General features: G+C 36.9%; 1 protein-coding gene and 2 non-coding genes across 3 annotated transcripts in view; 1 reads left to right on the top strand and 2 right to left on the bottom strand.

The window, feature by feature from the left end:
- LOC131431054 (bone morphogenetic protein receptor type-1B) overlaps positions 1-24,671 on the bottom strand; it is a 335,571-nt gene that overhangs the window by 116,687 nt on the left and 194,213 nt on the right. The window lies entirely within an intron of this gene.
- On the bottom strand, positions 4,177-4,248 carry Trnap-ugg (transfer RNA proline (anticodon UGG)). Its single transcript has one exon. It is a non-coding gene; the product is annotated as a tRNA-Pro (tRNA).
- Trnap-ugg (transfer RNA proline (anticodon UGG)) lies at positions 22,470-22,541 on the top strand. The gene has a single exon. It is a non-coding gene; the product is annotated as a tRNA-Pro (tRNA).

The following is a 24,671-nucleotide window of genomic DNA, read 5'->3' as shown; positions in this document are numbered from 1 at the left end:
TCATGGCATTCGCTAACTCCTGTTCATTCAAATCGTGCCTAAAAACGACGCATTCTTCTCCTCGACATGTCATATGATATGAGTGATAAATTTTAGCTGACAGATGATAGATAAGAGTTAACAGGTGACAAATTCAAGTAGCGAATGACAAGAGAGAGACAAGTTAACAGGTTTCCTTATGTGTATGGCACAACAAAAAATCCAACTACATTAATTCATCGTAAATGGCGATACTTTAGAAGGCGTCCAAAATATTCAACGCAATCAAACGGACCTAACAGTGATGAATTTTCACAGCGCATATTAATGCTGCATGTCATGAGTTTATTATTTATGGTATTGTACACATTCAGTCATATTAGTCATAAATCTCAGCACAGCAAAAATTTATTAGAACGAATGCGACGCACAAAATATTGGTTGTGAATTTGTTTTTCCAGCGTGTTTTTTTCGATAAAAGGCGAGCGAATACTGTCAGATACAGAACCAGATTGCCGTAACTGCGAATTAAACTTACACGCTTCTTCAATTCAACCGAACATCAACAATTGCTCTGATTAATTCAATGATTGCGTGAATTGTATCAACTGGCACCGCTTTGCTTGCCAGAATTTTAGAGAATTCCCGTGTACTAAAGGGCGAGCTGTTCACTTTAAACCATTTCTAGTAGACAACTTGGAACAATAGGAAATAATGGAAATAATGTAAGTAGGGTAAAGTGTTATAATATGCCCCCCTTAAGAAAACATTGAGATATTTCCAAGTGTATTGATATATTTTCCTCGAGAATGTAAGTATTTCATTGCAATACGGATGAGGAACATAATTTTCAATGACTCCAATAGAAAAGATGAGAATTAATTGATATAAACACATTTTTCAAACAGGCCATATTCTTAGTTTTTTTCGCTCGCCTCAGACATAATGCCCCAGCAGCCGTAAAATATGTCTCACAACAAATCAGTGGCATGACACACAACAAAAGACATTTTATCCCACAACAATGATGCATTATGCTTCTTGAAATGTCCATAAAGTTACTGTTTTGAGATAATCAGTATGTCAAAGAAATGGCGGATAAAACATCTATTTATTCGAAGCAAAACCTTACATCGAAAAGCTGCCAAATGAATTTTTTAGTTTTTTCATACTTTCCTGCAAACGACAACCACCAAACTTGCATAGCAGAAAGATCCTACGAAAAGATAGTGTTAGTGATAAAACTTTGGTTCAGAAAAGTCTTCAATGCTTAAAAAAGGAAAAGGAACATTTTGGCTAGCACGGGCGCTTTATAAGACTTTCCCCTACGATGGTTTTGTAAAGAACATCTTTTACAGGAGCGTATGTTGGAGGATTTCTTACGGATGGAGAGACCAATTCAAGCAACACTAAAAAAACGAATGAATCTTTGGCATTCACTTTCCTCAAATCGTTGTTATTTGAAAACTGTTAATTGTATTTAAATTGGGTCCATCAAGAATTAGAACATCGATTAGGCAAAGCAAAGCCTTGGTATTACGTTCCTGTAGTGGAGTTTGACCTTCTGTTTCAACAGACTTCGCAGCCGATTCAGAGTGTACAGAACCATTGCATGGCTAGTGCTACGATTCTACTGACACTACGAATCCTTCCAGGTCGGGACTCGAACATACGACAACTGGTTTGTAAGACCAGCGCCCTATGCATTGAACCGCCAACCCGGGACATCGATTAGGCACTGTCGCTATAAATCTTTTGCAATATTTTTATTTTTGCTAAAACGTTACTAAAACCAATACTAGATGTTACTTTGATACGTACTGTTTTTGAAAATGAGGAAGTTATAGCTAAACCAATTTGTATTGTAACCAAACTAAACCAAGGCATTTGCAAAACTTCGAGTATTCATTTTAAAAAATAGTCATTTAAACACTAGGACATAATTCTACAGGCCAAAACCAATACATATGATTATATTGACTCTCTACACCTACGAAGGGAATAACTATTATTTTCCTTATCCTTACATTCCTTTCAATTGTATGTTTATCGAAATTATCAAAAATTGCTGTTTTGAAATTTTTACTATTAGTGTTGGGTCTTCATGATGATAACATTCTAATTAAACAGCTACCAAAATTGAAAATTATTATCGCAAGCATACAAATAAATACTTTTAGAAACTACATGTAATTACTCTAGTTTTAAGTAGTTGCTTTTGACATCTCAGAGCCAACGCAAAGCATGTCTTGGTATTACATTCCTTTTGTGGAATTTGGCCTTCGCTGCCAAATCTTAGCATACAGAGAACCATTGCATGGCTAGTGCTACGATTCTATGTTATTGACACTAAAAAATAAATAATTGTTTTATTGTAGCCAATTCTTGTCTCAGATGCGTTGTTTTCGGTGCCCTTAAGTATAGACGATCTTTTGGTCGATTTCTCATGAGGCCCTCCGAAGTGAGTTAGGATTTTAACAGAACTGGCCAGTTGATACTCGTATGCGATCAACGATCTGAATTGAATTATTTCATTTCCAAATAAACAAGTAGGAAGGAATAGATCTCTTCAGATCCACACGAATACCGTTCCATACGCAAGATGAAAGTTCCTTCACACACGGAGAACCCTTCGATCATAAAATTGCGATATCGCAGTTTTTGATTTTTGCGATAGTTGATTTAACTAATTTCTTTTTGATTCAACCAATATGGTTTTTGATTTGCATATATTCAAGTAGTTGAAAAATATGTTGTTTTGCATGCTGTCTGATACCGGAGACAGTTGAAAGCAGAACAATAATCGCAATGCAAAATCAACAACTTTTTTAGTTGAACTCTGTTCGCGTCGCTTCAAAATGTCAATGAAAACAACATCGATGGTTGAAGCGTTTGGTGAAATTGTGTTCATTCGATTTGAGAAATTTATGATAACAAGTGTTTATCTAACAGCGGTGTTGTGATAAAGTTAACCTTGTTTAAGATGAAAAAGATTTGGTGAGAAATTAGAAAATGTTAATGAATGATCATCTCGTAATCTTTCAGGTATGCGCAAAAATTTTATGCTTCAATTTCGATCATTGATTTACTTCCAGCAGACTGTTTTACTTCCAGCTGTTTGATACCGATGATGATTTTCATGCATTAGCAATAAAACGCGTTTTGACATGAATTTTATTTTTAAAAGTAACAGGAGCGAAGGGTTTCAAACACACAGAACGCGCTGCGATTGAATGGCGCGTTTGAGTTGCCGTCGCAAAATTCCAATTCCCAGCGGTGATGCACCAAGCTCATATAAATTGACTAAAATTATCAGTGCATAACTTTAGTTCAACCGTTTAAGGCATCATCTTTCAATACTCATTTTAGGTAAATTTAATAATTTCGTTAATTTACTAGCCCCTCCGGGTACTTTTGCTGATTAAAATCGTTTTTCTACATCAATCATTTCCGGTCGAATCAGAAGTATTTTTTTAGAATTCAGATCTTTGCTGATTTCGACTTGACATGATCATGATCATACAAAAATCAAAAACACTTAGAGATCAGATCAGCTCTGATTTCGTAATGATAATTTATTCCTTGGTTAATATCACTTGAAATCAGTAGTGATCGGTGGTTTTCCCAGCCCTAATGATATTACATGTCAATATAAAATACTCTTTTCTATTTTAACAACGATATTTATTTCATGAATCTCAACAAACCGAACTTATTTCAAATAGATCATGACGTGTATCAGTAAGTCTATTTTGATTATTTTCGCAAATCAATAACATTTTTCGAGTTGATTCAACTATTTGCAATGTCTAAAACAAATAAAACCGATTTATTTTTCAACTAACAGAATTTTGTTTCAATAACAACACCAGTTATTTCAACTAAAATATTTGTTGAAATTGAAAGGTATGTGTCCTCACTAATTGACAGCATTTTTTTCAAACAGTTAAATTAGTTGTTTCAACCATCGTTTCTGCTAATCGAAAAACAAAAATGACAGTTTAGTTAAAACAACAATCGATTAGTTGTACCAAATTTTAACCAATCGAATTCAGAAAATCAACTAATATTCTGGTTGAAATGGGATCGCGGGGGGTTCCGTGCACCTCCTTCCCAATGGATGAAAAGAATTTTACCGTACTGATTCATGTGTTTTAGAATATGCATCTGTCTTTACTAGAAATATAAAAAAATGTTGGGCTCAACCGGGATTTGAACCCGGGACCTCTCGCACCCAAAGCGAGAATCATACCCCTAGACCATTGAGCCGCGCTGATATGGATAGAAAGAAACCAGATAAAAAAACGCAGTTTATCCAAAAGTATTTTTAACTTGAACACACCTCGTTGGTGGCAAACGAAACTAAAAATTTGCAGCTTAATTAAATGTTCAACCAACTATAACGAACATAGAATTTGATTTTCACGACAAATGTTAAAAATATACAATCACAGCTATGATTTTGATGATGAGATACCCGGCATATATTTGACATCTTGCAGTGCAAATCAGTTATTCATATTATTAATAGGGATGTCGTGATATCGATCGATTAATCGAGTAATCGAATAATAATCCAAATAATCGAGTAATATTTAATCGATTAGCTTAAAACTAATATTCGATTACTGAGCTAATCGAATAATTAAAAAATGCTCATAGTAATAATCGAATGAATAATCGAGTAATCGATTAATAACCCAGATAATCGAATAAATTTCAATCGATTAGTTTCAAAATTATACTCGATTATTAAATAATCGAGTAATTCGAAATTTCCGACATCCCTAATTATTAAAAACAAGCTGTCGCTTTATCGATGGACCAAGCTAAAATAGATTATAGATGATGCTAAATGTCTTAGTGTTAAGTTTGAGTTAAGTCAAGTGTAGTAAGATATTTGAAGTTCATTTGAATCGTTAATATTGGAATCTTAAAGCTTTACACAATACTAAACCCTTGATTGCTCACTAATCGATCACAACGGGTATATAACAAAATTGGGGCTCAGATAATCGGCATTAAAGTTCGAGAAAGGTTATGCACGCACATCGATGGTATTGTTAGGAAATTGGCAACCCGTTCGGGAAAGCTTCAAATGAGTGAATAAGAGTTCTTTAGTAGAGAAATCGTTTTCGCTTGATTCCAAATCCAACCCAGTTTCAATTCTAACTGCTGGCAAACCGTTTGTTTGAAGCTAGTTTTGATCCTAGTTTCAACGTTGTTGAACTGAAAATCGAGTCAGTTTTGAACCTGGTTCTTATTTCAGGTTTGCCTAAACACCCGTTGCTAAGTGCGAACCCATCACAGTTTCTTGAAAAGTTTCTACCCGGGGTCAGTTTCAGTTTTTAAAGCGAAACCGACAATATATAGTATAAATCAATTTGTTTACAACATAGTATAATTACACTTGTTCTGAAGACCTAATTCTTTCGGGACAACTATCAAGTCATGTGTGGTTCTTTGAAACGAACTGATTTGCCCATTTCTACACACTTTAAAAAACTCTGTGATTTTACATCTTATTAGATGCACATAAATGGAGAGTCGCAGTTCACGCAAATTTACGTGGAAGAACATTTAATATTGTGTCTGAAACTCCATGACATGAAATTCATTGAAATAAAAAAAGAATACTGATGATAGCTACCGCCGCGACTTGAACCGCACCGATCGCAAGAACGTCTGTTAATCGACTGAGTCACAGAAGCACACATCTGCATGGCTGGTCAAAGGAGCATTTAAATGCATACAGTCACACCTGCTAGCAGAATGCAAGTTACAGTCGAAACCAGTAAAATTAAAGCTAATCTAACATTAAGTCATTACAAATGAGATTTTCCGTCATTTGACAAATTAGGTCTTTATGAATTACATCGTATGAGGGATTAACTCACCTGTAAAATTCAATTTTTTTTGGAGTGATAGTATTGTTCTGTACCTACACGGGTATGTTACACAACTACTCAGCGTAGTGGATTTCGTCCGACGCAAAGATGGCTACATCCATGTCATGCTCCTTCGTAAACTGAACGCAAATTCCATTATTCGATTTGTTCAACTGCAGGTTCGATACCATGTTTATGTTGAGTCGCATTTTTCCCTTGAACAAGGTTTCAAATTGCGCCAAATGAAGGTCGAGTAATGATTTTGTTCGAGTCTATAACTATCCTTTTAGGTCGAAGAGGCACTGCCGTTACTAATTGTTATTAAAGATTGTTCATTTACAGATAAAGAAAGTATGGACGCACTTTGATTTTGCTGTAAATAATTCACAAGTGTTAGGTATTCAAATTTTATTCGATATACTGATAATATTAGACTACAACAACAGAATATTAATCTCAACATTTGCTACTTAGCCATTGTAGACTAGCTGGCGCACTTTCTTGCGAACGTTCCTCATTAAATTCCGTACAGACTTCTTGGCGACAAGTTTTGACACTTTTTTACAATCTTTTTCGAACTGTTGAATGGTTTCGGCTGCCGAGACATGTTTCCTAAGATGTGTCTTCGTTAATGCCCAAAATTCCTCAATTGGTCGAAGCTGTGGGCAATTTGGTGGATTCATGTCTTTTGGAACGAAAGTGACATTTTTGGTAGTATACCATTCTACCGTTGATTTCGAGTAGTGGTAAGAAGCAAGATCTAGCCAGAAGACAACAGGATCCTTGTGGCTTTGAATCATGGGTAGAAGTCGTTTTTGTAAACATTCCTTGATGTATATTTCGCTGTTCAATGAAGCAGTGGTGATAAAGAGTTTCGAAATCTTACCGCAGCTACAAATTGCTTGCCAGACCATAGCTTTCTTACCAAATTTTTCGACCTCAATCGATGTCTCGGACTGGTTTAACACTTGCCCTTCTCGCACCGTATAATATTGTGGTCCCGGCAAGGATTTGTAATCAAGTTTCAGGTAGATTTCGTCGTCCATGATCATGCAGTTCAAATGATCGATACTTCTTGTTTCGGACTACGTTTTGGTTGTTTCTGCTTCTTATAGGTTCGAAGATTCAAACGTTCTTTAGCACAAAGAACATTTGACTTCGAAGTGCCCACTTTTTTGGCCACATCCCGAACTGGAACCTCCTTCTTTTGCTTGAACGCCTTCAGTATACGTTTATCCAACTGAGGGTTAGCAAGACCTTTTTTTCGACCCGTTCTCGGTTTATCCTCAAAAATGTTATCCTCACTGAACTTCCCGATTGCATTTCGTACGGTTTTTTCACTTACTTCTTCCATTTATGCTATCTTTCTCAGTGACAGTCCGCGTTCTGTGCACCATTTGTTCTGCTGGAAGTCCACGCATTTCGAAACAAACTAATGAAAACGAATAAACAACTGCACAAGTGGTTAGAGAAGAGTGTAAACAACAGGACGCAGCCATAAAAATTGACAGATTCTTAACCATTGCGAAATGGCGGCGATTTTTGGTTGCGTCCATACTTTCTGGGACAGTCTTTAGTTTTAATGTTCACTACACTGTGTTGCGCACACTTCATAGAGACTGTTGTACTATACTATACTATACTATACTATACTATACTCGTTATTGAACCAAAAAATGAAGAAGTTATCACTAAAACAATTTAAAAGCATTTGCTAAGCCTCACGTTTTTGATGAAAACAATTATCAAAGCACTGAGGAATGATTCTGGACAAAAACGAAGGTTTTTTATGCAATATTAACGAAGCGAGTCTAAGATTCTTGAAATCGGTTTAATCTTTTTCGAAGAAAATATGCAATCTTCTCGAGCTGAGTCGAATGTTATAAACGGGCAGTGATCTCTGGCATTCAGGGAGTAAGAATTTCGGGTTTTCCATCAATTCTATGCCCTTTCTATAGAGAAAGGTAAAAAGTTGTGATAGAGGGGAGTCGAAACAAAATAAAATGCATAGCACTTATTAAAAATCGTGTTCGTTTACGTCTTCTGAGACCGACATATAAGACAGCGTCCAAAAATGCACATTTTTAAACCATTTAGGGGTTTGGTACCTCATGTGTTCCGTTTTGTGCTAAAGTGCACATGACTAGTCATGTGCACTTTAGCACAAACCGGTACACATGAGGTACCAAACCCCTAAATGACTACAATCTGTTGGCGGCCAGTATGCCTTCAATTTGTTTTGCTCTTTCGGCACGTCAGGATAGACATGGCACTTCGGTGTCAATAAGTAATTTGTAAGTAGCAAATACTACACATGTTTCATGCACTCTGATTTAATTCTAAGTGGTGAAACGTGCGTGAAAGCATGTGTAAGTTTTTTAAAGATTTAGATCATTCTTGTAACATTTAATTTTTTTCTTCTTTGCAGAACTCTAGCGCCATTGGTTCGAATGATCCCTCTATGGGAACAATATATGAATTCGTTTATGCTCATAAGATAACTAGATAACTACTTATTTGGCAAGCAATTTGTGGCTACGAAAAAAAAAATGTCGATGTATCTCAGTCTTCAACTCGAAGCTCTACAAGCAAGAGTGCGCATTCTATCATTCATCAAAGCACCAAAGACCCTGTAGAGTTTTGTCAATATTTTGGAAATTTCCACTTTTATTGCATCCACTGATTGAGAAGCAGTAGCTGAAAACGGCAAGTAAGTTTAATAAAAAACACTTTATTTTTAGTGCTGAGCTGTTAGTTTTTAATGCCGTTTTTCGTTGAAAAACACTGGTGGCGTCGATTGCTCTGGTTTTGCACTTTCTAGCAGAAATTACAATCAAAACCCGTCGAAAAATTGCACTTCTGCTCGAAAGTGCAAAACCAGAGCAATCCACGTTACCAGTGTTTTTTAATGAAAAACGGCATGAGTGTATCAAGCAATTCAAAAAACTTGACAATAGGAGTGATTGATTGAAAGTAAACAAGTCAACTCACAATTAAACTGAACGTTGAGAACGCTGACCGATCACACCGATCGAACTTCATTTGGTTTTTTTTTTACCTTTCGACGAGTTTAGAACAGCCGAACTACCGAACATTCCTCATGCTACTGATATATCAGCACAAATAAACATTTGTTGACAGCAGTACCTTAAGGTACCGCTGTGATGAAATGTTATTTTTACTGAAAATATCAGCTACTGAGGCTTGAACAACTGAGATCGGTAATCAAATTCAAGTGTGCATACACAAACAAAATAAGGGTGTTTTACGAGGGAAACTTTCTTACTGGTAAGACATTGAAAAATTTTAGTCATGAAAAATATTAACACAAACTAATCACATTTCTATTACATATGATTACGATGGAAAAAATAAATGATAATTAACTGACGCATACTGAGATGAAAAGTGGTAGTTAAATATCAGAACTCATCAATCCGTTTTTCTCATTAATTACGGGTACCTTCAATCGGATATGAAGTTCATCCATTAGCTGCTGCAAATTACATGATTCATTTAGCATTTATCAGCCTCCACATTTCATACCGCGTGACACTAATCTATCAGTACAGTACGAGTCTGCTGGAGGGAGCTGATGTGTGTTTACGGCAAATATTAACACTCAGCGCATTCTTCACCGGATTTGTCACACTTACAGCTGATCTGTGTGGAATTTTTTCGCTACTAGACCAAATACTGTGGCTGTGCTCCCGACATCATATGAAGTGTTGGTGGTTACGACACGCTCGGCTCGGTTGCCTTGAATGAAGCTCTAAGCTGAACGGTATTACTCAGACGCAGAGGGTTTCAATCGAATCGCGAACAACGTAGACTCTACGGCGAACGGAAGGTGAGTTTTATGTCGTTGCATTTGAATATACATTTTACAGCCTCGGTAGTCCCCCATCAAGCCGTTTACATGTAGATTATAGTTAGTAATGGGAAAATTACGCGTCTATTATACAAATAATAACCACAATTTAATTTCCATTCTGGTAGTTCCGGTGGAAACAAACTATGATTTCTGACTGTACTAAAATGCTTATGGGTCTGTGGACAGTGAAGCTTCTGCATCGCCCCCGGATTTTAGTTGGCGTCCTTTTGTTTCTGAGGTTCGCTAATAAGTGTACCCAAAATGTTTGAATTCGAAGGGGTTGGAATTTCCCGAGGATTTATGAATAAAGTATTTGCAAATATGAAACATCGGAGAACAAAAGGAACACTTCAAAAACAAAACTAATACGTTCAATTCTGCCTGAAAGAGGTAAGCATACCTGTTTACCTGTCCGGTCGATACTTCGTTCAAGTACAAATCAGAAATAAGAAAAGGAATTATGATGTCAATAACATAGCAAGCTACACCCATTGTTTTGAAAATCATAGGACGGTAATAGAGTAGCCAAACATCGTCAACAACGTTGCACATATTTCTGCTGCCATCGATTATCGACAGTTTGGTGCCGGTACAACGAAATCTAAAACAAGAGCGTAAAATATTCATTTTTGAGTTTTATGATCATTGCGATCCAATTTAATCGTTAACCAATTTACAGCCTGCTCAATTTTATTTCGATTACGTACCACTTGAGGGAGAACCACACCTGAATCCTTGAACGATTTATTTTCGATCCTTGGCGAGTTCGTCACTTCCTTTTTGAGCTCAGGTTTTTTCATGCTATTAAAATGTGAAATATATTGAACGATCACGATTAATTTAACGACCGCTACGAACACTGGGTCCACGAGGAATCGTGTACGTAAAAATCATATTAAAGCGCGATTAAGATTAAGATTAAGAATTATGTGGCTTCTAAAAAAGAGTATCCACGTCGTTAAACGAAACAGACCTTGAAAAATCGTGTAATTTACTAAAGTCGGAATTATGTTTTGAAAGCAACAAACGTTGACTAAACCGGAATGTTGCACAACCTTGAACAAATAACATTAAACAAGTCCTGCTTAAATTCACCTAGTGGAGTAATGAAGCCTTTCTCATATTTTCATTGATATTATTAAGGAATTCTTCTAAAAACTACCCAGTGAATCTAAAAAAAAAACTATTTTTTCCTTTTTCTGTATCGTCACTCTAAATGAAGATTTGAAATGCTAAGCTCACTGCAACCTATAACTCCGCAACCGAAATTAAAAATCAATTCATTAGACCATAAGAGCTTTCGTTAGAGTTTAAATCTCTGAAAATCGGTTCTGCCGTCTCTGAAAAAATGTAGTGAGTTCCATTCTGGAACATGTGACCATTATTCCGAGGAGTACTATTCAAAAACGGAGAGTGAAATCAAATCTTGCCCGAAGAATTTCTTCAATTACGTAAAATGAAAACTGGAATCTAATAATTTTACCTAAAAAATGTTTTTCAAGGGTAAGACTGCTGACAACTCCTAAGATATTTGTACACTATTTGCAAATTACTTCCAAGAAACCTATACTACGTTTTCCGAAGAGGAACGAGACCGTGAATATTTTAATTTCTTCCCTGAACATGCTTGTGACATTAATATTCATCACATTAGTGTCCAAGATATTATGCAAGCGCTCAATAAATTAGATATCTCTAAAGGTCCCGGACCTTGCTACGGCGAAGAAAAACTTATGTAAACTGCCTTAAGAAATAAACGTATTTATGGAAAAAAAAAAGGTCCCGGACCTGATGGAATTCCTCCCACATTCATGAAAAAATAGAACTAGTCACACCCTTGTTTTGGCTTTTCAATAAATCACTCATGACCGGTATTTTTTCGAAAATATGGAAGGACTCCTATTTGGTACCGATTTAAAAAAGTGGAAGAAAATCAGTTGTGTGTAGTTATCTAGGAATTGCAATTATCTTCTGCATTCCTAAACTTTTTGAAGCGATAATCAATGAAAAAATGTTTTATCAAGTTAAAAATAGAATCACTAATATGCAGCATGGATTTTTTAAGGGTCGATCGACTAATACAAATTTACTCGAATTTGTCAATTACTCACTGGATGCTATGGATAAGGGTAATTACATAGAAGCTCTCTATACTGACTTCAGCAAAGCGTTTGATCGCATTGATATACCTATGTTATTATTCAAACTACAAAAAATAGGAACTGATCCTGAACTACTCAAATGGCTTGAGTCGTATCTGACTGGTAGTCAGCAAATGGTTCGATTTAAAGGGAGGATATCCAATCATGTCCTAGTAACCTCAGGAATTCCACAAGGTTCTCATCTAGGCCCTCTCTTATTCGTTTTATTTGTAAACGATATATCTCTGATTTTAAAACCCATAAAAGTGTTGATTTATGCCGATGACATGAAGCTCTTCCTAGAAATAAAAAGTGATGTAGACAAGGTGGTATTTCAAGATGAAGTGCAAACGTTCCATGTCTGGTGTAACAAAAGCCTTTTGAAACTAGACGTCAATAAATGTAAAGTAATAGCTTTCAGTAGGAAACAAAACACACCAGATATCACAATTAAACTAGGCGATCAAACAGTACAAAGATGTATCAGAATTAGAGATCTAGAAGTAATTTTAGATAAAAAGTTGACTTTCATCGATCACTATAATACGATAATAGGCAGAGCTAATAACATGCTTGCATTTATAAAACGCTTCAGCTATAATTTTTGCGATCCTTACAAGATTAAAATATTATATATTGCCTACGTAAGGTCTACACTTGAATATTGTAGCATTGTTTGGTCCCCATTCTCAATCACTCACAAGGAACGTATAGAATCAGTTCAAAAGCAATTCCTATTATTTGCACTCCGTAAGTTAGGTTGGGCAAAATTTCCTCTATCATCATACAAAGCTCGTTGCATGCTCATTGACATCCACACACTAGAAGAGCGTCGAGAACAATTAATGGTTTCATTCATACATAACATCGTTACACATCGGGTTGACTCATCTGGACTTCTGTCTAAACTTAATTTTTATACACCTTCCCGACAATTACGAAACCGAGCTATATTCTATATAAGTCATTATCGTACCAACTATGCTAAATTTGGCCCATTGAATCAAATGATGTCAACTTATAATAAGCATTGCGGAGCAATTGACTTTACAATGACGACAGCCCAGCTCAAACAATATTTTAATTCAATACGACCTAGGTCCTAGAACATAATGCACATTAATGTTTATTTTAGAAAATATCACACGTGTTAAAATGTAATCAATACAATGTAATGGTCTACTATAGTTTGACGACAAATAAATAAATAAATTTCCGATACTTCCGTAATCGGAATCCGAAGACCGGCATCGCCGAAGTCAATTATAATGAATTATGATGAATCGACCGTACAGGAATTTTGCAATACTTATGTCTTCGGTTTTAGCGGTCTGTTAAATAAGAACGGCTGTTATATACTGCCCGACGTTTCGACCACTGCACTGGTTATGGTTAGAATGAAATCATCTTTGAAAGTGACGTTAAGTAGGTAGCATAGTGGTAAAACTGGCTAATGTTTAAAACAAACGTAATTATTGCAACAAAGTGGCAGAAGAAGCTTTTTTATTATGCAAACAACCGTTCGTGGGCATACGATTTTTTGACGAAGAACGATAAGATATTTCCCTTGAAAAAGACCATAACCAGTGGTCGAAAAGTCGGGCAGCCGTTCTTATTTAACAGACCACTAAAGCCGAAGACATAATTATTGCACAAAAGTCAATTATAAAGGCAAAAAATTAGAACGTATGTTTTGAATCAAAATTTAGAAGATTTTATCATTTTTGAATTGCCGCTCTAAGTATGGTTCGAAATATTAGGCCCTCATCACGTTGTAACTCTGGTACCGAAAGTCGGATTCGGATAAAACTCAGAAGTTTTGTATAGCACCATAATATCAAGTATTGGAAACTAAGTTTATGAATATCGGAGTGGGTTTCGTTTGAAAATGTTAGTATCAATATTTTTAATACTTCCGACACCGGAAACTGCACGGAAAAGCCAGCGATCGCAAAACAACTAAAATATTAGTTGTTTCTCTGATTTTGATTGGTTAAAATTTGGTACAACTAATCGACTGTTGTTTTAACTAATCTGTCATTTTTTATTTATCGTGCTAAGCTGCCAGCAACGACACCCAACAAGTAATGAAACGTTTCAGTTGAGCAATGCCAAACACCCTGAGCGAACAATGAAACGTTTCAATGAGATGTCACTGAGCAAAGATACAATGTGCAATTGAGCAAAGATATAATCCCAGCAAAGTTACTTGTATGCATGAAAGCAAAAAAAAAATGTCTCAGTTGTTTCAACCAATTATTCAGTTATTTGAACTTAAAACGCCAATTGCAATAAATATTTTTTACTGTTAGCCTCTTCGGGGGCAGCTAATCGTTCACTGCTTGAACAACGAAATTTTACCTAATTAACTGCTTATATCTTTATCACTAAACTCACAAAGGATATGGAAATGAACCAAAAGATTACAATTCTCAAAAGGAAACTCACCAGAAAAATGGTCATAGGGAATTAGGACATTTTTCCTTCTCTTGCAGAATGGCTCGCTGGTAATGCTACAGATACACTTTCAAGAAAATACAAATAGTACCACTTTACTTTAGCAGCAAATTTTTAAGCGCTAAGCGATTTTAATAACATTGACATGAACTGTCCTAGAATACATTACTCTCAGATGAAATTAAAACATTTATACTGTAGGAATATCTATTTAACACATGGAAAACTTGTTTTACAATTAACTGTTATATTCTAATGCATACTTTCACTTACATAAAACGACCACTACGTAACTAACATAAATGACGTTCATTTACCATTGAAAATTTTCAATATGAAATGCTTCTGGTACAATGAAGAGATTTTTTGTTCTGCCTTTTGCTGTCTTCGTTCTCCGCCAAGTGACAGCAATTGAATACAACAATTTCGGTTACCTGAATGGTTATGTCAAAATCAACAGATATTTTAGTTAAATCAACAACATTTTAGTTGAAGCAACCAGGGCGTGAAGCAACAATTGCAATATTGTAATTTTGTGATCTGCGGGTTCTCCGTGTGGGGACCGCTATAACTGAAATGAGATATTCACCCTTATTCTGAATAACGACGTATTGATTTTTCGATCGTATTTCATTTGTATTCCCTATAACGCTAGCAAAATCAAAGGTAGCTAGGATTCGATCGGACATTATACGATCGAAAAATCAATACGTCGTTATTCAGAATAAGGGCGATTTTGCCCATCTGTTAACAAGATTAACAAACTTGAGAAATTAATGAACTAAATTCAATTTGTATTTTTGTCAAGCGCTGCATAGTTAGACCAGCAGTAAATGAAATTGAAATCTCGCTAAAAAACGAATGCATCTGTAAATGATGTATGTGAAATGCAATTCAACAAGGCTTGTAACTCAGTGTATATCATATCTAGACCTAAACGAGATAATTTGCATTCGCTTCGGTTGACAACGAGGTGTACAGTGTCGAGTATGATCACGTTAAATGCAAAATCCCTCTGTACGTAGTGGACGAGGCCATTGAAGTGCGTATACATGGCCTTCGCACATTCGAAAAAATATGTCGTAATACAGAGAAAAAGCAGTTCGACAGAATTGCTCCCCAATATCCGGAATGGTGTGCAAGTGTGACGTATGCGACTACGTACGGAAACTCCATCTTACGTCATTTTTGGTCAGGGCGGGAAGCATCCTTGTAAAACGCTAGTTACCTACGAAAATTAGCTGTTTTCATGTCAGTTTTGTGAACAACCTACTCACTACGGTAAGCGCTGCACTGAACCGATAACGATAACGAATCCAGAACTCTTGGTTCAACAAACAAAAATATTACAATCACCAAACAGTCTCCTTCGAACAGTATTACGGATGATCAAGAGACGCCAAAAAGCAACAATTTCGGAAGTAAAAAAAATAACAACGACGACGTCTGAAAAATGGAAGAAGATGCGAGCGAACCAACGGCCACCAACCTATGTTGGATAGGAATGAGAATAACATGAGAATGCAATGTAATAGGATAAATCAGCTCTGTACCTTATGATAAAAAAAGAACCGGAATTTTCATTTTAAAATTCCCGCGCTTGTCCAATCGGTAAACTTTTATTCTCTCAACGTTGGCAACACTTTTATACACATTCTGTCAAATTTTGACGCATATCGTACGATTAGTTTTTGTTTGGCATCTATACAAAGAAGTTGAAAAATTTTCGTGTGGCGATTTTTATAATGGATGAAAATTTAGAACAACGTGCGTGCATTAAATTTTGTGTTGCGAATGGATTTAAGTGTTCCGAAATGTTGAAATGTTAGAATAGGCCTTTGGTGAATCGTGTCTAGGAAAAACACAGGCATACGAGTGGTATAAACGCTTCAAAGGTGGTCGTACAAGTTTGGATCATGATGAGATCCCTGGCCGCCCAACAACATCTGTTACTGAAGAAAACATTGAATCGGCGAAGCAAATCGTGTTGCAAAATCGTTCTGTACCGATTAGAGAGATTCCTGTGTTGTTGGACATCTCTTATGGATCAACCGAACACATTTTATCTTATGTTTTGGGTTTGAAACGCGTCGCTTCTCGGTTGGTGCCAAAAAAGCTGAATTTCATTCAAAAGCAGCGTCGTGTTGATGTGGCCAAAGAGATGATTTCCAACGCAGATAGTCACCCCACATTCATCGAATGCATCATAACTGGTGATGAGGTGTGGATCTATGAATATGACGTCGAAACCGCACAACAATCGACCGAATGGCGCTTCGAAGGCGAGCCGTTGTTCTAAATTTTCATCCATCATAAAAATCGCCAAACGAAAATTTTTCAACTTCTTTGTATAGACGCCAAACAAAAATTAATCGTACGATATGCGTCATAATTTGACAGAATGTGTATAAATAAAAAAAAAATAATAATAAAATAAATGAATGAATAAAACAACAGTTTATAAACCATTTCTAAGGAAAATTAGTCAACATATTTTATAATTTCGCGCAAATCATGCTAAAATTGCGGATCAGATAATCAGGTTGAAAAAAATAAAGAACTTTGTATGGGATCACAATACCATTCATTCGAGTTTAAGATGATTAAAATCGGTTCAATCATCTCCGAGAAAAATAGAGTGCTCAAAAATGCTATGTACATAGACACAAAGGCTTGCGCTGATATCAGCAAATTGATTCGAAAGATATATAATACTCAACCCTCCAGGCCTTGGCCCTCACAGTTTTCACAGTGATTGCATAGCTTTTTTAAAGACAAAAAGAGACATGCGGAATAAAAATCCTCAAATGATGATCGAAGAATCTAAACAAATCCAATTAAAAAGTAATTCCAAGTGCAGTTAAAATAACTGGGAGCTATTATGATTATTCTCCGTGGGCTTGTACCGAACTCACACTTCTGTGGAGAAGACTGTTTTCTACTTTCAAGCTAAATGACTAGTTTCACATATGTCGTGTTGAAAGCCTACAAACATACAATCTCTGCTTTTCTATTAACATTACAGAAATACTCACGAAATAATTGAAAGCAGAAATAAGTTCCTTTCCATAACAGGGCCAATCATTCCACAAGACCTAACCATATTGGAGTAGCAACAAAATTTACTGCTTCTCCATAGAGGCAACCTCGCGGTACTCAGTAATCTGGCGAATGCTCACCGCATGCATTACTTGGTCCACCCATTCCTGGAATTTAGCATTGCTAAACCCTACCGTACCTACTGCGGCAACGGCAGCCGATTGGATTCGATTGAATTGGAACTGAATTGCAATCTATCCGCTCGCGTGGTTCCACCGAATAGCTGCCGCAATTTTGCACCTCAGCGAAAGGGCATATATGTAGGAATTATTGCGGATAAAAACACTCCCTCTTTCCATGCCGCAATGCCCTCGAAAGTGTGCGTGTAGTTTCCGCACAGCCTTCCCCATGCGATGTTTTCTGCGCTGACATGGTCGCAATTTGTTTTAATGGTACCAAAAGTGGCAGCAGCAGCAACTACCACCGTTCGAGAGCAAATTGAAAGGGGAACCGTAGTGTTGCCAAGATGGAGTTCGGGTTCGTCGCCCAAACGTACACCTCTTGCAAAGATCAATCTATGTGTTTAAGCGAACTTTGGTGCGCAAAAATACTAATCATATCGTGATCACATTCGTCTCTGCTGTTGCATGGAGATCGCAAACGCAGATAGGCCTAAGTGGAGTGTGGTTGAAATATTTTTCCGCACTCCATTACCGGAGTGCCATGCGGTCGCCCGCCGCTGGAACGTGTTGCATATATAGATTTCACCCGCGCTCGCCAAAGGGGCGGGCGAAAAAGTAAAGTCTTGTTCGTTCGATAGATAGGTAAGCGAAAAAGTTTTATGATAGCCCCGATTGTCATCGGCACCGTGGGCGGTGAGCCAGTTTTATGGCACTACGACCGTCTTAGTATGATTTATGGACTGTTTGTTCATAACTGGATCAATGAGGTATTGCCGAAATTCGCATAGGCAACCGGTCGTACCGAAGCTTACAGTTCATCTCAGTGTAATATTCAACGCACTCAATATTGAGTTTTTCTGATCAAACCAATTGAATGACTAAATGACTTATTTAAGAGACCATTTCGAGAGGCATCCGACCTTCGGATCCCGAATTACTGGAGGGGTTGTGCTCAAATTGTAGGTTAAGCAAGTTTTTTTGTGTGAGTCGAAAGTATGTAATATGAAGAATACCGCAGACTGATATGAGAATGGCATCATAAAACGACTAGGTAGATCAATACGGGTTGGTTTGTTCACCACATTTATTCCAATGGAGTTTCAAATAAAAGCTCCGTGGTGTTGGACGCTACTAATCTCAATGTGAAATTAAATTTAGTAAATGTAATATACAAAAAAACCAAATTTTAATACACCTAGTGTTGTGAAAACGCTCTTCTCTTACCATTCAAAATGTCACAATAAAACAATTGTTTATTCAGGTGTGGAAAAGTTGGCAGAAAGAAAGAATGCAGTTTGTCGATTACGATTCTTCAGCGATTCTATCTCTCGAACCGGAAGTGTTAGCCATATGATCTTCAAGTTTGATCCACAATCCAATATAAGTATCGAGCGAGCCTAAGATTGTTGGAATGGGTTCAACCATCTTCGAAAAAACTGAGCGAAGGAAAACATCGCGTTTTGTCCGCAACGTCACTCGTACCATTATATCGTTAAAAACAAAAATTCGAAGATCTTCAAACCTGATTCACAACCAAAGCTTAGCTTTCAAAGTAGCCTACGTTTGTAAAAATCAGTTCAGCCATTTACGAGAGAACTGAGCGGAGAAAAAAATGCATTTTGTCGGTTACGTCCAGAGATGGCATTTCACCAGAGTGATAAACGCTAGAGTCAGATTTTTGCCACACCGAGGATGCAAAAAACGAAGCACCGCACATAGAGGAAAGCGCACTTCTTCTCAGTGCCGAATAGACAGCATTTGAGTGTGTGCTTGTGGTTAAAGCAGCTGGCGCGAGTGAAACACATTCTCTTCGCATGAATCGCTCACACGCGCTCTCGTCTAAATACACCCAAGTGACCACTGGCGCGTGATGGTGAGCGAACACTTCTGTGAACTTCAATTAATAGAGAGTAGACCTGGCCTTGCTATAAAAAATTTGCAAGGAAAACCGAAAATTTTATGATAAATTGTTTTATTTTGCTGATTTTGCGTGTCCACGCTTCATCTACGAAAACCATACAGCAGAGTGCTCACCGGCGTGTACACCTCTGTGAAAGTATCTGCATCCACCTCAGAGAATTTATTAGCTAATGCTCTAGCACTTTGGTGCGATTCAGTGGAAGAGGTAAAAGGAAATAAACAAACGCACTCATGATGCGTGCACACTTTACACAACAGTGGTGTATAAATGTGAAAGAGAAGAGCTCTCGTTGAAGTTGTCAGTGCGAGGGGAGAAATTTTGCTTGCTCTTCGTCACACAGAGGAGATAGAGATCTCTGGTTACGTCATTTATACCATTATATATACGGAACCAGAAACGACAGCCATTTCATCTTCTAACTTAATTAATAGTCCTGGAGAAGCTTTCGAATGAGCCTATGCTCGTTAGAATCGGTTAAGCCATCTCTGAGAAATTTGAACGGAGCAAAATTTTGGAAAAGAAAGAAATCATACACAATCCGATCAAAAGTCGTCCTTTCAAGCAATGTTGTAACCTTTGAGAATGTAAAACACAAAAATCTAAAGCATATTGACGGTGATATCATATTTAGTTATACTATTGATGTGAAATTAAATACTACTACAGAAAAATGGAATCTCATTCGAAAAGATATCATTTTAAGATACCATGCTACGTTAAAAATGTATAATAATTAATGTTTAAGAAAATATAAATTAATTAAGAGAAAAACGAAAACAAAATTGATTTTTAAGTAAAATACTACTAACGATTTGTAAACCACGGAAAGTACATAAAACTCAGATATTTACTGCCAACAACTGTGGACTGTTTCAAGTTAGTGATTGACCAAAGCTACTCAGAATTGTCCCATAGAAGTGTCATGTTTCAACAGGACAACGAAAGACAACACGCGTCTATGGTGACTCCTCAGATACTCCGGTAGATTGGTTGGGTGTTTTGAGACAGGTTACTTATGTATTTAGCCTTGGCATCACAAAGTTTGACATTTTTGACCATTACCATCTTCAGAGCGGTCTGTCAGTTGAGCGCTATTTGTTTTGTTTATAGTAAGATGAAAAGTTTATCTCAGCAACAAAATGGAATTGAATCCGGAAGATTTTCGTGCAAAGATTTATCACGATTTTCGTCGTGGATTATCAAAACAAGAGTGCTTCAAACAACTTAGTTCGACTCTTGGCAGTGTAGCACCACCCTATGCGACTGTAAGAAACTGGTATAACAGACGTAAAGTTTCTGCTACTTACAGAACACTTTTAGTTTTGCAACGGAGTGCAATGTCTTCTCTGACGTGCCGAACGAAAACGTGTTTTCGACTATTTCTGGCCGATGCAGGTATGGTCATTCAGGGGTTAGCCAAATTTTGTGCTAGGGCACATAACCGTTTTCATTATTTTTACGTTTCGTCTTTGACTCATCAGTGCAGAGCACCCAACTTTGACTCATCAGTGCAGAGTATGTCCAACAAATGTTGTTTGCGCTCGAAGCATTTTAAAGAATGGCATGTATTTTCGGTATAAAAAGACTTATCGCTACCGTTGGTTTAGAGGATCGTAAGACCGCCAATTCTGATTAGTACACCATCATTTGTTTGCCAAAAGTTTTTCGTGAAATAAGGAAAACAAACGCAAGACGCAAAATCATTCCTCATCGCGATAATGCAAGCTCTCATACATCGGCTCTAGCAAACGAATATTTGAGTACCCAAAACGTCGACTTAATGGGCCACCCGCCGTATAGTCCTGAATTGGCACCTAACGACTTCTATTTGTCCCCTTCCGTGAAGAATAAACCGCGTGGAGAGCGATTCAATACTCTTGAAGAAGCTGTTGAAGCCATGTTTTGAGGATACATCAAATATAATATGGAATCGTAAGCAATAGTATATTGATCATCTAGGGAAATATTTTGAAAACAAAACCAACCCTCGTACAGTATAGACCTGGCACCACTCAACTACCATTTATTTCTTACTTTGCAAAACATTTCTAGTGATAAAAAATTTGCAGCTTGAGAAGATTGTGAAAATCAATTACAAAAGTTCTATGGTATTGAGGACCACGCCTTATATGACAAAAGCATTATTTTCGGACAGTTGGAAAAATGTAAAATAAAGTTCTTAAGTTCACGTAAAAATAATGGATTTAGTTTTACTCAACCTAGTATCTTATGATGCATTTAAGTCTTCTTGCTCACACTTTTTAACATCTCTTAAATAAATTAACTATTTCAGCTTATTTTCAAATATTCTGCATTAATTGCGGAAGAACCTGGGCAATAGTCGATATTTCGCAATTTATACGCATTAGGAGAGATAATGTATCGACTGTTCGTACTTTAAGCGTTAATAATCGATGGCATGCAGAAACACCAGCTGCCTGTGAGTTTACGATTGATTAGTGAGCAATCCAGGGTTTGGTATGACGCAAAGCTTCAGCTTCAAGATTCAAATATTAGAGAATGAGTTTAACTTTAAATACCTTGCCACACTTGACTTGACTAAAATTTAACATGAAGACATGTAGGATTATCTAAACTCGTTTTCAGCTCAGTCCATGGACAAAGTTTGTTTGAAAAATTCTACATAGTAGATATGCGATGTAAGATGTCAGATCGGATATATCATCATCAAAAACAAAACTGTTACTGTATTGTTTGACCTGCTGCTGCAATATTTTTACCCATAAAAGATAGCCTTTTTAGAAACAGTTTGCCAACGAAATTGAACTATACTTATAAACGTTTTCCGTTCTCCATAAAACTGGTATCAACGGTACCCGAGCGGTAACACTCGTTATAGTTGGTTGGACATTGCATTCAATTGAGGATCTTTCATTTCGTTTGCCTCTAACGGGGTGCATTAAAGTTAAAAATATTTTTAGCTAAATTGCGTTTTATTACCAGCTTTGTTTCACTTCATGTCAGCGCGGCTCAATGGTCTAGGGGTATGATTCTCGCTTTGGGTGCGAGAGGTCCCGGGTTCAAATCCCGGTTGAGCCCAAAATTTTTTAAATACATATTGTACAGATAAACACTCATTCAATGCTGCTGGGTAGACAAGCACTAATATTTTATTAACAAAAACCAACGATAATCGATCAGATGATTGCAAATAGCGATATAAACCGAAGATTTCTAGTAATTTCACTTAGGCTTTCGTTTCGCGAATAATTTTATCTTTTAGTTATAATCTGGTAGTAGAGAAGAGCCCATTGTCAAAAATAACCCTGCTTGAGAGAATGTTATTATTTGGTTTCCAGTGCAATTAAATCCAAATAACTTTTGATATGTCAAATTCTGAACAGTCGCAGTTTTAGTTAAATTCAACAACATGTTAAAAACAATAACAACAAAACAAACAATTAAACAAAAGTTCAAATCATTTGCGAACAGAGCATTGCTAGTAATCATGGACAGTATACAATAAAAAAAAATAAGACACCGGCGTAAAATACAGAGGATCACATCTGCTCGCAAGTCAACCTGACCTTGAGTAAATTATCCAGAACTGGAAGCCTTTCAACCTTCGCATTCAGCTGAAGAAACCTGCTGAGACCTTCCCGAATGAAATCTTCTCGTATTCAACGAACTTCAATTCTGACTGCGTAAGACAGAAACCGAACGAGAAAAAAGCAGATCTCAAAACACATGTTCATTCGAAAAGGTTTCTCGTTTGCTGCATCGAGGTTTGTTGCTGTTTTCGCTTCAGCGTGTTCTTCCAGGAAGGAAAACCCATGCATCATAGCCAGAAAGGAAGACAAAAAAACAAGCAGCAAGCCAGCCGAGAACAAGAAGATCTGCTTAATATTGCTGTTTATGAAACGTTTCTCACCCAAACACATTTTAATGATTTATTAGCATGCAAAATGGGTGTTTTCATGTGTGGTTCGTGGAGAAAATGGCAAAGACTAATTTTCGTTGAATGTTCAACGTCGAACGTTGCTATTCGAACCAGGTCCGGATGTGGGGCAGCGTGAAGGTTGGCTCCGAGCGAAGCGAGTCGAAGTCAAAATTTACAGCAAAAATGAGTTTTTGCTAATTCGAAACCGGAAACGGGCTTTTAAGGATTAGCAGATGCGGCCGAAGGAAGAACAATTGCAGAAAAACGAGCGAACGTTATTCTACATTGGATTAGAAGCCAACGACTAATTACAAAATATGGTAGGCAATATTATTAACATTTAATCAAATTGATATATAATACGGCCCCAGGAAGCGAACTAACTGGATCAAGAGTAATTATAGTTTTGCATCATATCATTTTCCAGAGCAATTACATCTATTATTTGCTTGTGTAAGCGACGTGGAATTCAACTATGGCGACACCACACATGTATAAAAATTTCGGAAAGCGGTAGTTGCTAAACGATTATGCATAGCCCGGTGGTCATAGTTTGAAGATTTTCGATCTTGAAAAATCATCATATAGGGAGAAGAAGGGAAGGAGGGTCATACGTCTCATATGGACTCTAAATTAACTCGACGGAGTAATTTTATCCCCACTGTACTTTCAGAAATTGCAATAATAATTGAGAGTTTGTGCAGTAAAATATGAAAATTAAAAAAAAACCTTGTCTGTCCCATTTAGAAAGTACTCGCTTATCAGTCCCACAAAGTACAAAATAATTTCAAGTAACATTGAAAAATTCGTGATATATAACAAATATTTCCTGCAACAGTACTAAAATTTACGGTTTTGTAGCACAAATCATCAATATCTCATTATGCCGATTTTCCATATACGACTGATATGTGACTATAGGCAGTGTATGAAAAGACTGTTCCAGAAAGTATGAACGCAGTCGAAAACAGCTGCCATTTCGTAATAACCGAAAACCTTCCAATGTTTATGCCTGTGTCCTGTTGTCTAAACTTTTCTCTCACTACTTGCGTAGCCGTTTCCATCAGTTTGTTTATAAATGCACGGATTTTCAGAAAATCGATGTCGAAATATTGTACACAAATGGTGCTCAGAACCCAGGCTGCCACTGAGAAAGATAGCAAAAGTAGAATAAATGAGTGAGACAGTCGTGCGTAGAGCGAGTAAGAAGTTCAGATCAGGATCGTCCTGTCAATTCCCGCTTGGATAAACGTATACCGAGGGGTCGTTCGACTAGAAAAAAGCGACCT

The sequence above is a fragment of the Malaya genurostris genome, chromosome 2 (assembly GCF_030247185.1).
Source record: "Malaya genurostris strain Urasoe2022 chromosome 2, Malgen_1.1, whole genome shotgun sequence".
Lineage (NCBI taxonomy): Eukaryota > Metazoa > Arthropoda > Insecta > Diptera > Culicidae > Malaya > Malaya genurostris.
The sequence above is the reverse complement of the archived record's forward strand: the minus strand, read 5'-3'. Positions and strand labels throughout refer to the sequence as shown.